Genomic DNA, 14712 nt, shown 5'->3' on the forward strand with positions numbered 1-14712 from the left:
ATTAACTCATAATAGAAAAAAAAGTCACTTTACATTCCAGTAGTGAAAATACCAACTACAAATAAAAGAAAACAAAACTACTATAAATAAAAGAAACTACAAATAAAAGAAAACAAAAATTACATTCGTTTCTCTGGTTATTTCATTCTGGATAGCGGGGGTAAGTGGAGAGAATCTTTAGTCCTGTTAGGGTATCATTTTCCCCTATGCTGATAATGACCTGCACTTTGAAGGGGGTGATAACCCATTTTCTGGATTCCTATCATTTCACTTCTGTAATGCTCTTGGAATCCATACAAAATGTCAAGGTCTAGTTTCTGTGTTTCCTATGAGAAAGGCTCATTAGAGTAATTCATCAGGGGCTTGTATGACTTAGAAATGGGTCCAATAAGGACTAAACCAACACCACCAACTGATTTCATTTAGACCATTAAGCACATTAGGTGATGAAGATTTTGTCAGTTCCTCTCTAGCCAGATTAAACCAACAAATTAAAAATGAAGGATGTCCTCACTGCCTGTGAATTTCCTGAGCTTCTTCATCAAGGCTCCCTCTGGAGTCTTCATATGCCCTATTGCCTTAAACCAACATGTAGGCATCAGAAGTCGAACAGGGACATGCTAATGACAACTGCCCCTGATGAGTTCTGATTTATCTGTGTATAATTGTCCCAATTAGAAATCACTAGGAGCACATCATAGAACATTTATAAGTGAAAACAGTGTTTCATTTCATAGGAAGCTTGAGTGAGTGAAATATGATAATGGGATTAATTAAGAAGAGGAAAATTAGTTTGTTCAAATCTATAGGATGAACAGAATTTAACAATTAAAAAAAAGAGATTATTATATAGTGGCCTAAGATGTAGTGCTACTTGAAAAGGATAGATTTTCCATAGGGATGTCAACATCGCCCTCACTCTTACCCCCACAGAGAAATAATCTTGCCCGCTCTGGACTTCTCTTGAATCAAGATATATACTGAGCTTAAGGGAAAAAAAATGGTAATTTCTAAATTTTGGTGTATAAAAACATAAAGCTCCGTTGTTTTTATAAAAAGATTTGTCATGGTGCACCATGAAAACATATGTGCTTTGATCATTTCATCTATAGGGTAACTGATAGCTTAGCAGCAGATTAGTGAACGTTCTTATTCCAATTGGGGTTGTACAAATCAAAACACTCACTCAGTGGGTGACTGACTTACTCCACTGATGTTTTATGATAGAAGTATAGTAAAAGAGTGTAGTCCCTTTTCGTCACGATGCAACTCTGAAAAAGAGAAAATTCAATGAAACAAGAGGACACTCCGAATATGAAGTTGAAGGTCCTGACTTGTACTAACTGTGCTGATCTTCATTCATGAACAAATGTGTAGTGAATACCAGGCAAAGAGCTTTATACTGAGGAATACAGAGATGAATACTGTTTGGTTTCTTGTCCTCAAAGAGGTCATCATCTAGCAAAGTATTAAAGACAAGTCATTGTGGTGTGTTTTGACAAGTGATAAGGCTGCTCTGGGCTCTCAGATGATGCAGAGCCTCAATCAGCCGGGACATCTAAAGCGGGTGGCTGAGGCTGGGTCCTCAAAGTGGGTTAAGGAGGTCCTTATAGACCAAGAAGATTCTGGAGAGGAACCTGGGTGTGATCTCACAGGCAGTGGGAAACCACTGAAAGCTTTTGAACTACTGGTTTCCATGATCAGCTTTCTGCTTTAGGATGTTGACTTTAGTGACATAGTGGGTAATTGATAGGAAGAAGAAAAGACTGCAGGCAGAGGAGAGAAGCAGTTGGGTGGAGTGAATTGGAGGAGAGACAGGAAAGGATTGGTTGATACTCTGTGCCTAGGACCTTAATGTCTATTTTCATTTAATCTCCACAATCTCAATTTGTGGTAACTCATGTTTAGAGCCGGTTATATAATCTGCAACACTCAAGTTCAAAATTAAAATATGGAGTTTGTTGTTTAAAAACCAGGGAGTGGAATGCCATTAAAGTTACTAAAAAGATACTAAAGCTTTTTCCTAACACATACACTCACGAGCGTGCTCTCTCTCTCTCTCTCTCTCTCTCTCTCGTCATGATGTTTTTGTATTTACTATTTAATGTTCTTCTAAATAAAGAAATTAAAATTTTAAACTATTAGCATGAATTTTACCATTTATCTTTGTATTGTGCTTGCCAGATTTAAATGCAAATATAGGCGCGCTTAATTTATATGTTAAATTACTGAAATGATACAATTCATATTTCATAGCCCATACATGCATACATATTTTGTTCTTGGAAGATCAGAGGAAACACTGTGCAATTTACCTCAACCATTTTTATTTCACTTCTCAATATGCACATATTCTACCAACATTCTCTTACTAAAGAGTAAGGAAGGACTGAATGGAAATAGGACTGGGGGCACCTGGGTGGTTCAGCCATTAAGCATCCAACACTTGATTTCAGCTCAAGTCATGATCAGTTCGTGAGATCGAGCCCCATGTCGGGCTCTGAGCTGATAATGCAGAGCCTGCTCGGGATTCTCTCTCTATCTCTCCCTCTCTCTCTGCCCATCCCCCCCCCCCGACATGCTTGCTCTCTCTCTCTCTCAAAATAAATAAATAACATTAAAAAAAAAAAGGAAATAGAACAGTGGATTGTCATATCTTTTCCTTTCCTTCTAGGTCATCATGTTCATCATAAGTAGTTGGCAGACACAGGAGAGTAACATGAGTAAGAAAGAATATGATAGGGTGTCTTGATTGCTCGTGGTTCTTAGAACATCATTGCCTTCTTCTTTCAAAGCAAGTTCTGGTTCAGAGGGTAAGCATGGCCTTTTGGGGGCAGTCAGCAAGCACTCCTGCTTACTCAGTCATAAACATAACATGTTTACCTGGTACTCGCCTTGAGTCTTGCTCAGCTCCCACAACACATCATGGCTCCAACAGGGCACTGCACGCATTCTGTGAATGAGGCAGGACAGAACAGAATTACACATACATTGTGCATATCCACATCCTCATGCCTATGCTCCACCGTCTTGTTGGATTCCACTTGCAAAACACAAGTTCAAAGATGGGGGGCCCTCTGAGTGTGACACAGTTGTAATTTGAGACAACTGCAAGGTTTCTAGCCCATGGAGCCCACCCTGGTAGTATTATCTCAGTACCCAGGAGGAGACTGAGGTTCCAGAAGGATGCGACTTTGCATGTTCCCCTCGGGCTGTGGGGCATTGGTGGTGGGAACTAAAAAGAACGGTGTGGCAGGCTTTATTCAAGGGTGGGGCTTGAATACAGTGGGGTTTTTCAGTGAGGGAGAAAGATTGGGCCCAACTCTAAATATTACAAGGAAAAACGGGAATTTAAAGCCAAGGACCAGGGTGGGGGTCAATGGATAGGAAGTTACTCAGAGGAACCATCAAGAGTAAGGATGGGGGGTGCACCTAGGTGGCTCAGTGGATTGAGCATCTGACTCTTGATTTCAGCTCAGATCATGATCTCATGTTCATGAGATCAAGCCCGGCGTCAGCCTCTGCCCTGACAGCACAGAACCTGCTTGAGATTCTCTTTCTGCCTCTCTCTCCCTCTCTCTCTCTCTCAAATTAAATAAATAAAAAAAAAAAAAGGAGTAAGGAGGGGTGGTGGGATTCTGGCTAAACTGACCTACCAAGATTCATGCTAAAGACAGGGCAGGTGAGCAGACATCATCAGAGGATGAAGAACCAATGAGATATGCAGGGTCCTCAGACATCAAGTGGGGGGGATTCTAGCTATCCTGGCTCAGAAGGATCCTTGTTAGAACTAGACTCTGCCAGGAAGGTCATGAGAGCCCAAGATTGGGCCTCGTCAAAAAAAAGCTCGCAGGAGCCTAGCCAAAGTTTGATCAAGGAGAGAACCTTGTGGACGGGAAGTTAACATCTACCCTTCAGTCACTGAGCTCTTTATAGCACCAGGGAAGAGAGCACAAAAAGATCCAACAAGGCAATGGCAGGGAGTGGTTTTCAAGGCACAATTCCAGTGCAGAAATGATGGGTAGATGCTAAGGATCCCAAACAATGATTCTGGGAAAGATAAGCTTTCATATCTTAAGAATATTAATAGATATTTCAATTCATGGATTTTAAAATGGTTTTATACATCTGGCAGGCAGTACAATTGTTTAGTGAGATCTCACATTCAAATCCTCATTCTTTCTTCAAAAGAGGACTCGAGACAAATAAAGGCACCCTGCGATGGTAAGATAGGGAGACGATGGAAAGGCTGATCCAGCTTTTCAGTTTCAAACACCAGATATTAAGGGCTGGCTGGAAAGGAGGCAATTTTTAATGTGTGAATTTTTCCCCACCACAATAAATACGGAAAGCCACAGACAGATGTAACCAAGGAAACCAATTTCCAGGAGTCGGGATAGTGGGTAGGGGGTTGTGGAAGCAGATTGGCACCAGGGTGGCTCCCCTGTGACTTGGCGGGAGGAGCGGGAGTGCGTCTGCCAGGTGTGAGCCTAACTTGAATAAATATGCTTCCAGAGAGCCAATGAATTGTATCATGTGAGGTCTCTTGGACTCACCTAGAATGCATTAAGACTTGTATTTTGCTCTAGGACTGTAAGCCAAAATACCATTTTTAATTTTCCCCAAAAACATATGGCAATGGAAGTTAATACAGGGGCCTGATGAGCAGGGAGCTTAGATATAATGGATGAATTTTCATTTGGAAGCAGCACTAGTCCTTGCATCTGAATGACAGTGGGCAGTATGATTGGTATATTATGCTCCAGGGATAATGCCTTCATTCACAGAACAAAGGAGAAGAGAGCCCAGGGCAGAGTCACTTGAGTTCTACTGAATAAAGAACAAAAAAGATAATCAGAAGTTAGCAGTGGTTTCTTTTTTTATTTCTTCCCTCTCTCTTTGTTCCTTCCTTCCTTTGTCTTTACTCCACTCTTCTCAATGCCTTTTTAATTGTTCTTTAATTATATAGAAATAATTAAATAGTATATTGCATATAGAGAAAACAGTTCAGGGGAGAAAGAAAAGAAGGCATACCAAACCATACCCCACTGTTTTTTAAGCTTTTTTTTTTAAGTCTATTTGTTTTGAAAGAGAGAGAGAGTGCATGCTTGCAGGGGAGGGGCAGAGAGAGAGGGAGAGAGAGAATCCCAAGCAGGCTCTGTGCTGTCCGTGTAGAGCCTGATGTGAGACTCAGTCTCACTGAGTGTGAGATCATGACCTGAGCCAAAATTAAAAGTCGGACGTTCAACCAACTGAGCCACCAAGCACTCCTATATTTTAACCTTTTTATTTTGAAATGGTTATAGATTAGTGGGAAGTTACAAAATAAAATACACACAGGCATATCCTATAACTTCTCCCAGTTCCCATCAATGGCAACATCAGTGGTGTCGCCACGTGGTACAGAATCACAACCAGGAAACTGACGTTGGTACAACGTCGGCGCTGGCTTTCCCCAGTTGTACATGCACTCCTGTGTCTGTGTGTGTGTGTGTGTGTGTGTGTGTGTGTGTGTGTGTGTGTGTAGTTCAGCTCAGTCTTATCAGATAAGTAGCTTTGTGTAACCACCACCACAAGGACATGCAGGATGCCTTCAGCACCATAAGGCCTCGTGTTACCCCTTTATAGTCACACACACACTCACCCTCCGTCCGGAAGCCCTGGAAACCGCTGATCTATCCTCCAGTTCTATAATTTCGTTATTTCAAGAAGGTTATTTATCTTTTTTTACTCAGCATAATTCCCTTAAGATCCCTCCAAAACGTCATTTGGGACATATTATCAATAATCCATTTCTTTTTATTGCCACATACCTCCCTTTGGCGTGGATGTATTAGCGTGTTGAATCATTCACCTGTTGCAGAACATTTGGTCGTTTCTAGTTGGGGGCATTTATGAATGAACTATCAACATTTGTGCACCCATTAAACATTTGAACTGAACCTTCATATGGTTTTTAAAACCACTACTGATCATAAGGAAGTAAAGACCTATAATGCCATGAGAGTTGTTCATGAACATGACATGATTTCTGCTCCATAAGGACACTGAAATTGAAATTTATTTTTACAAATCATCTGTTGCTACTGAAAGACAGAAAAACAAAAGATTCAGACTTTTCTGTGAAACAGGCAATGGTTATTCGCATAAATTTCCATTAAATATCTAAGAAGTGTTAGCTTCACTTATATTAATGAAATCATTTCACTCTCAGTCAAGTTCAGTACTCAGGGTTTGACATATCTGTAATAGACACAAAGTTATGAAGCAAGAACAGATGAAAGCAAAGCAAAGCAGGGAGTTTCAGAGGAACAGAAGAGTGAGGGACACCCCTGAACACGATCTCACACATGAGCCCAAGAAGCTAGGAAAATATAAACTTGACCCCTCCTTTTGTCCAGAGATGTCTCCAAGGTTAAAGTGCTCCCTTCACTGAGCAGATGCTAACAACAGGAATAATTCTGGCAGAATGACTGCAAAAGACTGATACTTGGAACATCTGAGAACCTTCATATAGGTACCACCTCTGTCAGCAGACAAACCTACTACTCTTCTCCTGCCTGAGAAATCACTTATGAATGAGCAGACTGCAAAACGCAGTGAGCTCTCTATTCACCCTCAATATTCATGAGTGAAGCCGTCAGGCTCACCAAAGATCTAACCCTGAGTTGCAAGGGACCCCAATGGAGATTATGAATATCATGATGTATAATGCAGGAATCTACACTTAGCACAGAAATGGCATAAACCACTCAGTTTCTGGTGGTTTGGAAGGCATTTCAAAATATTACAAGATCTCAGAATTAATTCATTAACAGTATCCCTGGTCATCTGCAATTGCAATTTACTACATTCTGATTTATGGAGTGCTCACTGACAAAAATATTATGATAACTTTATTGTCTAATGTGGCTGGCATTCAGAAATTTTGCTTCAACAACTGTAAAATTCTGATGCATTCGCATAAGCATTTAAAAAAATACCCAGCTCGTTCATGAGAAATCTCTCAGAAAACTACAAAGGGAGCTATAACGTGAGAATTTTCTAGTTTATAATTTACCATTTGTTCCTCCTTCTGATATTGAATTTTATGCACAATGTGCCTCTTGTAATATAACTACAACCAATGGCAAAACTAGAAAAGCATTTGAAGAAGAGAAACTTGAAAATATGTGTTTCCCATGGTAAGACCTTGACTTTGTGTAGATAGTGCCTTTAAGGTATTGAGCCAAGGGCTAATTCTTTGTCGTTGCTAGAAACTGGAGTCCGTATTTTGAAGGAATTAAAACAAACCAGAATTCATGTTCATTTCCTGTTGTTCAGCTCTGGCTGGCCAGCGCACAACCCTGACATTGTTGTGGTACTCCGAGATAAACATTGCAGCCGTGTGTATCCAGGCTACGGCATGGGAGCCATTTTGCGGTATCAGTTTCTTAGATAATTTGTCAGTCAAGAGCTCCATCCAGATTAATTTAGGAATATGAATTTCCCTTGCCTCAAAATAAAAGAAATTAATAATAGCAATTTGGGTCTGATTTATTTTCTTCCAAGGTTTTGAAAATAAGTTTTTTACTACGGGAAGAACAGTAGTGGTTACCAGCAGGGGCATTTTGTGCTGGACCGATGGGAAAACTTACAGCTTAAAAGTGAGTCCTCTTTCTTTGGAAATCACAGACTGCCTCTTTTTCTCCACAGCTTTAGTGTAGAAAAAAAGAAAAGATGGACAATGTAAATTCTACAAAGGCTATATGTAACGTATTGGTGAGATGGTATTTATTGGCCCCCAGCGTGGACAACTTGAATCGCATATGTGGACCTATGGAACTTTCAATTCTATTAGTTGGCTGTGCTCTCTCAGCCTTCTGTTCTGCATGTGATAATGAGAGCTTACTTTTAAAAAAAAAAAAATAATGCCTTCTGTGTTCCCCCACTGTTTTGTGGGTTTTACATACATTGGTTTTCTAAAGATCCCTCTGGGAAATTCTAGTAAATCTCCATTTTATAAATGGGGAAACTGATGTTTAGAGAGATTAAGTGGTTTGATAAAGGCCCTACGGTCCTATGTGCAGTAGTGCCTTGAACACATCTTCTCGTGCAATGACTCTCTGAGCTTTGCACGCTTGCTTCCCACACCTCTAGCGACTGCAACGTCCTGGTGAGCCGCACTGCGTCTCTCTGTTCTGTATGCCCGAAGCCACCATGAGCACTCACTACGGGTTTGTGCTGACTTTGTTTCCATTTTCTCCAGGACTGGCTGTCACCAACAGGCTAGGCACGACACCACCGTGCCTGGGTATTTTCTCAATGTCCATTGTTCTCACGACCCCACGTCTGTCCCCATTTTAACCCTCCCACAACAGACCACACCAGGCTCCAAAGGATGAAATAGAGTAAGTCATAACCTACAGGCCATGTAAACCATTTTGAAGCAATTCCGTCCTTGCTCAGGTAGTGCCAGGCGCCGATCCACTGAAAATACATCACTTGATATAAACTAATTTATTTCACCCACAAAATGTCTGCGCTTCTGCCCACAGAGTTTAAGTCACTTGCCCAAAGTGTCCTAGACTGAAAGCAGCGAAGCTGGGCTCCAGTCTCATGGAGTCTGTCTTGTGAGTCCACACCCTTGGCCACTACACACGGCCCCCTGGTTCGGGAGCTTTGCGGTCCTCCAGCTAGGTGGTGTAGCCCTGCGAACATTTTTATGATAGCTGTACAATTATATTTCTAATGAGAAGAGGTAGAGCGGGAAGAGGATGTATGATCGAAGGAAGAAAGAAACATGCCAGTTGCATGGCAGAGAGATCAAGACACTCATTTGGGAATATATCGCAGATGCACGTAGAGACCACAAGGCAGTAGAAGGACGGAAAAACAGCTCCACAGGAAGTTCTGGGGGGAGCAGGGTTCCTCGCATATCCAAACAAATATGGTCTGGGTACAGTGCACTAAACAGCTGCCTACCTCTCAGCTCCACGGGCTGCCGCTTCTCACCATCTTTAGTGAATATGTCACATTTGCACATATTTGGGACTTTTGACCCAGGTCATTTTATCTTGCAACCAATATGCATTCTTGTGAGGTGGCTGCATGCAAGACCATATACTAAGAAGTATTTTATGGTAGAGTACAATTTTAGGTCATACTGACATCATAAATATGAGGGCCTTTGTTCCCGTAGGCAAAGATCCAACATCAGTTCTGCAAACCTTTATTTCACAACAGTTTCTCTAGCTTATGTTTTAGGTACATTGCTTAACTTGAAAGCAAACTAACAAAAAGAAAAAAAGGGAAAAAAAAACCCTCATAGTTCCTTGCCTTTATTTCATTTTGAGTCATATTGTGAGCAATAACGCATCACACGATACAGTGTAGGGATTGATGCTCTGGGCATCAGAAAGCTGAAAAAGAAAATAAGGAAATATATTTGTGCAGCTTCATGACAGACAGAGTAGCTATAGTAATGGCTTGCTTTGTGTCTTTTCCTGACATTAAGCAAACTCTCTGAACTTTCATATTATATATATTAGAAGTGGCCTGGAGGTGGGTAAGGATCCTATCATGCTGGAAATGATGAGGGTGAAAATCACTTCTCTAGGAGCTCAAAGGTTATTCTTTGGTTTCAACTAGTTTTTCCCCAACATCATGCCTGCAGAACTTGAAAGTTATTGGTTACTTACTTGAAATGTTTAAGCTTATATCAAGACATAGCCGAAGTGATCCTGTCATTTTTATCACATAGAAAATAGAGACAAATAGTAATTACATCTCTAAAACCATTCTTTTCCTCTATTATTTGGACTTACATATTTCATATTTTTTTTGCATTATTTGAATTTCAACTACGAGTGATGTATCAACAGTGAGAATATTATGTAGAACTGGGTCACCAAGATTTATCTAAGCATTTAAGGAGACGTTTCTAGATGTAAGAATCATGATGTTTTCCTAGTCCAAGTAACAAAGGCATTCCTAAGTTAATGTTAAGATTTTCCCTCATTTTTCATGAAATAAAACATTAAGAATAAAAGAGAAATTCCCTTTTAACCCACCTCAGACATTTCTCTGTTCCTCAGAGGCTACCACCATCAAGAAATTCAGTGTATGAGGCCACCTGGGTGGCTCAGTCGGTTAAGGAACTGACTTTTGATTTCGGCTCACAGTCATGAGATCAAGCCCCGTGTCATGCTCCATGCTGAGCATGGGGTCTGCTTGGAATTCTGTCTCTCTCCCTTTGACACTTCCCTGCTTACACACATTCTGTGTGTATCAGAAAAAAAGAAAAATTCGGTGTATCTTTTTAATCTATGTTTATATGATTTCACTCAATAGATAGACAGACATATAGTTGAAAAACTAGCTTAAACCAAAGAATAGCCTTTGTGTATATACGTGTGTGTATACATATATGTATATGTATTTATACACAACATCATTTAATCAATGTTTTTAAAATTCACATAATTGGGATCATGTAATACATATGTGAAATTTGCATTTCCCACTCTATATTTTACATTTGAGAACTACCTAGGTTGCTTCATTGTGTATTTGGCTAATTTATTTTAACTGCTGAGTAGTGTTGATTCCATATATACGTTCTCTGTGTATGCAATCATATTATTTACATTTGTCCATTCCCTATTACTGATCCCTTAGGTTATTTCCATTGTTTTGGTACTGCTGACCTCTAGGCGTGAACAGTCTTGTAGAGGTGTTCCAGGCATAGGTGCTCAGATTTCCCTGGAAGTTCTACCTAAAAGCAGACTTACTGAGTGATTAGGCATCTGCATATAGGACATGACCAAGTATTGCCTCATTGCTCACCGAGGTGACTGGTTTATTCTCACGTGCAACGTATGCGAGTTCTTGTTCCCATCTTCTGTCCAGCACATAATATTGTCAGACTGTCTAATTGTTTGACAGCCTGTGGAGTGTAAAGAATTGCCTGTGTTTGGTTTTTATTCTTTCAATTGCTAATAGGCTTGAGTATCTTTTAATATGGTCAGTAACCATACATTCTAGATTTTTTTCTACTGTGCATCAGCTATATGTATACATACTGACCTTGCTTTTGTTTGACCTTTTTCATCTTTATCTTAAAATGATTTGTAGGAGTCATTTTAATATTTGTAAGTTATCTGCGCTGCCAATATCTTCTCCCAGGACATGGCTTGTTTTTTCAACTTAGTTTCCGGTTTTATGTTTATGTTTTTGCTTTTATCACATAGGGGTGTAATTTTGATGCCGCTAAATGTGCGAATAGAATGGTAGTTCAGAATGTGGCCTCTAGAAGCAAGAGACCCAGGGTCGTAATTCTCCCTCCACTGCTTGCTGGATGTGGGACCACCAGCAAGTTCCTGAACGTCTTTTTACCTCAGTTTCATTATCTGTAAAATGGGAAAATAGTACCTGTCTCAAAACTGTTGTCTTGGAAATTAACTGTAAATCAACCAGAATATTGCCTGGTAGAAAGCTAGAGGTATGTAAGTGTTAGCTATTAGGAGTTGTGCTTTTAATATATTGTTTTTAAACTCTTTCCTAGCACTACTGATTTATGGACATATTTCTGTATACATTTAAAGGTTAAATGTTAGGTCATCTTTGTTACAAATATGTATTTTTCTCACAATAATTGGGTTCTGGAACTTGTACATAGTTTTATGTTTAAATACATACTGGCTAATCTAAATTATATCTATATCTTTATTAAATTTAGTTCTTTACAGATTACTTCTATTTGAAAAAAGAGCATTTTGGTAGTGAAAGCAAACTTTAGTTTCTAAAATTGAACATGCATGGAAGTTACAAGTGTTTCAGAAATAACTTTTATATTATACTAAATTGAATGCTGTAATTGGGAGAAAGTTCACCATGAATAATATCCAAACACTTGAAGTAAGAATGTGTGAGACACAGGCATAATCTGTGTTTATCGGATGAATAAATAGTTTGTTTGCTTTTTTAAAAAAGCATCCACCTAAAAGCAGCTTTTAGGAGAAGAAATCAAGTATATAAGATATACAATTGCATAGAATCCCCTAACAGAGAGTCAAGTGAGCACTTAATGGAAATAAAATCCAAACCAGGTCTCTCTTGGGACTTCTATTTTCTGTGATCAGTCATACTTTTAATGCATTTTAACTGTGCTAAAGGAATCAGGATTTTAAATGATTGATGCTCTTTATCTGGCGAAAAGGAAGCTTCCTCTGCTTTGAGAGGAATAGTTTCATATTCACTGCGAACGGCATTCTTTCAAATGTAAGGGGAAAAAATGTCTCATCTTGTTTCTGTTGCATCATCAAATTGAAACACTTCTGAAAGAGATGAACAAAAAGTAAATATTATAGGAAACTCTGATGTGTGGTCTGACACATAAAATCACCCGTTATTGTACATGAGCAGATACATCTCACAGGATGAGTAAAAGCTGTCACACCACCTTATTTGTGGTAGAGTGACCCAAGACATTTTCTCCCAGCGCTCCACGGCGGAAATGTAAAATAGAGAAGCAAGAAACACCTTACAAACTCAAACACTGCCACATTTCTCTATTACTCAGTGTGACATTTATTCAACAGAAACAAACCCCCCTCCGGCTCCAGCGTTTTCACACAACAGTGGTTTATTTCTCACTCGTGCTGTGTCTTCTCTGGGTTGGCAGCAATCTTCCTCCCTCCTACTCAGGGACCCATCTCAGTGGGGGATTAGGAGAGAGAGAGAGCATGAAAATCTCGTGCCTGGCCTTCTGTGCTTGGGGCAGGAAGTGGCACTTGTCCCTTCCTCTCACGTGGCGCCATCTATGTGCAAGGGCGCATAAAGTGCGCTCTTCGCTGCGCCTGCGAGCAGAGGAGTGGTGAATGCAATGACTTCTGTTGACTTATTCGTATTGTTTCCGGTGGGAAGCCCCTTGAGTGTGTGTTTCCCTCCACAACGTTTTATTGTGAGTTAGAAATATGAGCTTTGGAGTTTGGCGGATTAATTTAAATCCTTGTTGAGTTCCTTATGATCCATGTGGTCAAGTTATCTAACGCCAAATAAGCCCGTTTTTGCCATCTCCCAAAAAGACCATTGTGGTTGACAGGAATCAGAGGAGCCAAGGTATACAGTAAGCACTTAGTAAAGGGTGATACTGACAAAAGAAACATAGCAGCATAGAGATAGTAGTAAATCCTAGAGGGTTAACATGAGACCATCTTTATTGTACAAGAAAAATATTGTTACCAGTTTCCTGGGGCCGCCATAACAAGTGACCACAGCTGAGTGGCTTAAAACAAAAGAAATGTATTCTCTCAAACTCTTTGGAGACTGTAAGTTCAAAATCAAGGTGTCAGCAGGGCTGTGGTCTCTATAAAGGCTCGGGAGGAGGATCCTTCCTTATTTCTTCTAGGCTCTGATGGCTCCAGGCATTCCTTGGCTTGTACATGCCTAATTCCAGTCTCTTCATCCTTTTTCATATAACCTTGTCTTCTGTGTGTCTCTTGTAAGGACAGTTATAATGGGATTTGGGATGATCTCATCTGAAGACCTCTCCCTTAATTTAAACATCTACTAAAACACTTTTTCCCAGGCGCCTGGGTGGCTCAGTTGGTTAAGGGTCCAACTTCGGCTCAGGTCATGATCTCACGATTCGTGAGTTCGGGCCCGGCGTCGGGCTCTGTGCTGACAAGTCAGAGCCTGGAGCCTGCTTCAGATTCTGTGTCTCCCTCTCTCTCTCTACCCCTCCCCCACTCACATTCTGTGTGTGTGTGTCTCTCTCTCTCTCTTAAAAATAAATAAGCGTTAAAAAATATTTTTTCAAAAGCGCTTTTTCCACTAGTAGTCATATACAGTTTCTAGAGATTTAATGTGGACATATCTCCTGGGGGTGAGGGGCACCATTCAACTTACTACAACTATGAAAGCATTTTTTTTATTCCTATTTAAAATCGCACTTACTGGGGCACCTGGATACCTCAGTTGGTTAAGCCTCTCACTCTTGGTTTTGGCTCAGGTCCTGATCTCACAGTTCATGAGTTCAGGCCCACATCAGGCTCCATGCTGTCAGTGCAGAGCCTGCTTGAGATTCTGTCTGTCTCTCTCTCTCTCTCTCTCTCTCTCTGCCCCTCCTCTCTCTCTGTCTTCTCAAAAATAAATACATACATACATACATACATACACTTAAATTTATTAAAACAATCAAATAAAATGCTACTAACTGAACCAGTGCATGCAACTTTTAAAATATTGACCTTAGGATTACTTTTCTGTTTTAAGTGTGGAACTTTATAGATAACATATTACCACTATATGGCACATACCTTTTTGAAATAAGAAAAAGTTGCTTTGGATTGAATTTGTAAAGTTATCATTTCATGTATCAGTTGTGTGTATGGTTTTCACCATTGTGCAGCTGTTTTCCAGTTTGATAAAATGGATTGGTCAGGGAGAAAGATGCCCAGGAAACAGTCACATGTCCCTTAAGATACTATTCTTGTGTTCATGTATACCGATCGCAGCTTTTCTGAACACTGATTCATACCAGAATTCCCTTTCCTTTTCCCTCTGTAAATATATCCAGAAGCCCCCTCTAAGGTACAGATTAAAGGTCTAAAATCCACTTGCTGTTGTGCAACTGATGAGCTATTCATAGAAGCTGCTGGATCAGAGTAAAAGATTTAGTGAAATAAGTGTAGAAAATCATTCTCAAAATGATACCTGTCTGTAATTGGC

At 40.1% G+C, this 14712-nt stretch overlaps 1 protein-coding gene across 3 annotated transcripts in view; it reads left to right on the plus strand.

The window, feature by feature from the left end:
* Positions 1 to 14712, plus strand: part of CTNND2 (catenin delta 2) — a 925778-nt gene that overhangs the window by 486816 nt on the left and 424250 nt on the right. The gene's annotated exons all lie outside the window — the stretch shown is intronic.

This window comes from Panthera leo, chromosome A1 (genome assembly GCF_018350215.1).
Source record: "Panthera leo isolate Ple1 chromosome A1, P.leo_Ple1_pat1.1, whole genome shotgun sequence".
Taxonomy (NCBI): domain Eukaryota; kingdom Metazoa; phylum Chordata; class Mammalia; order Carnivora; family Felidae; genus Panthera; species Panthera leo.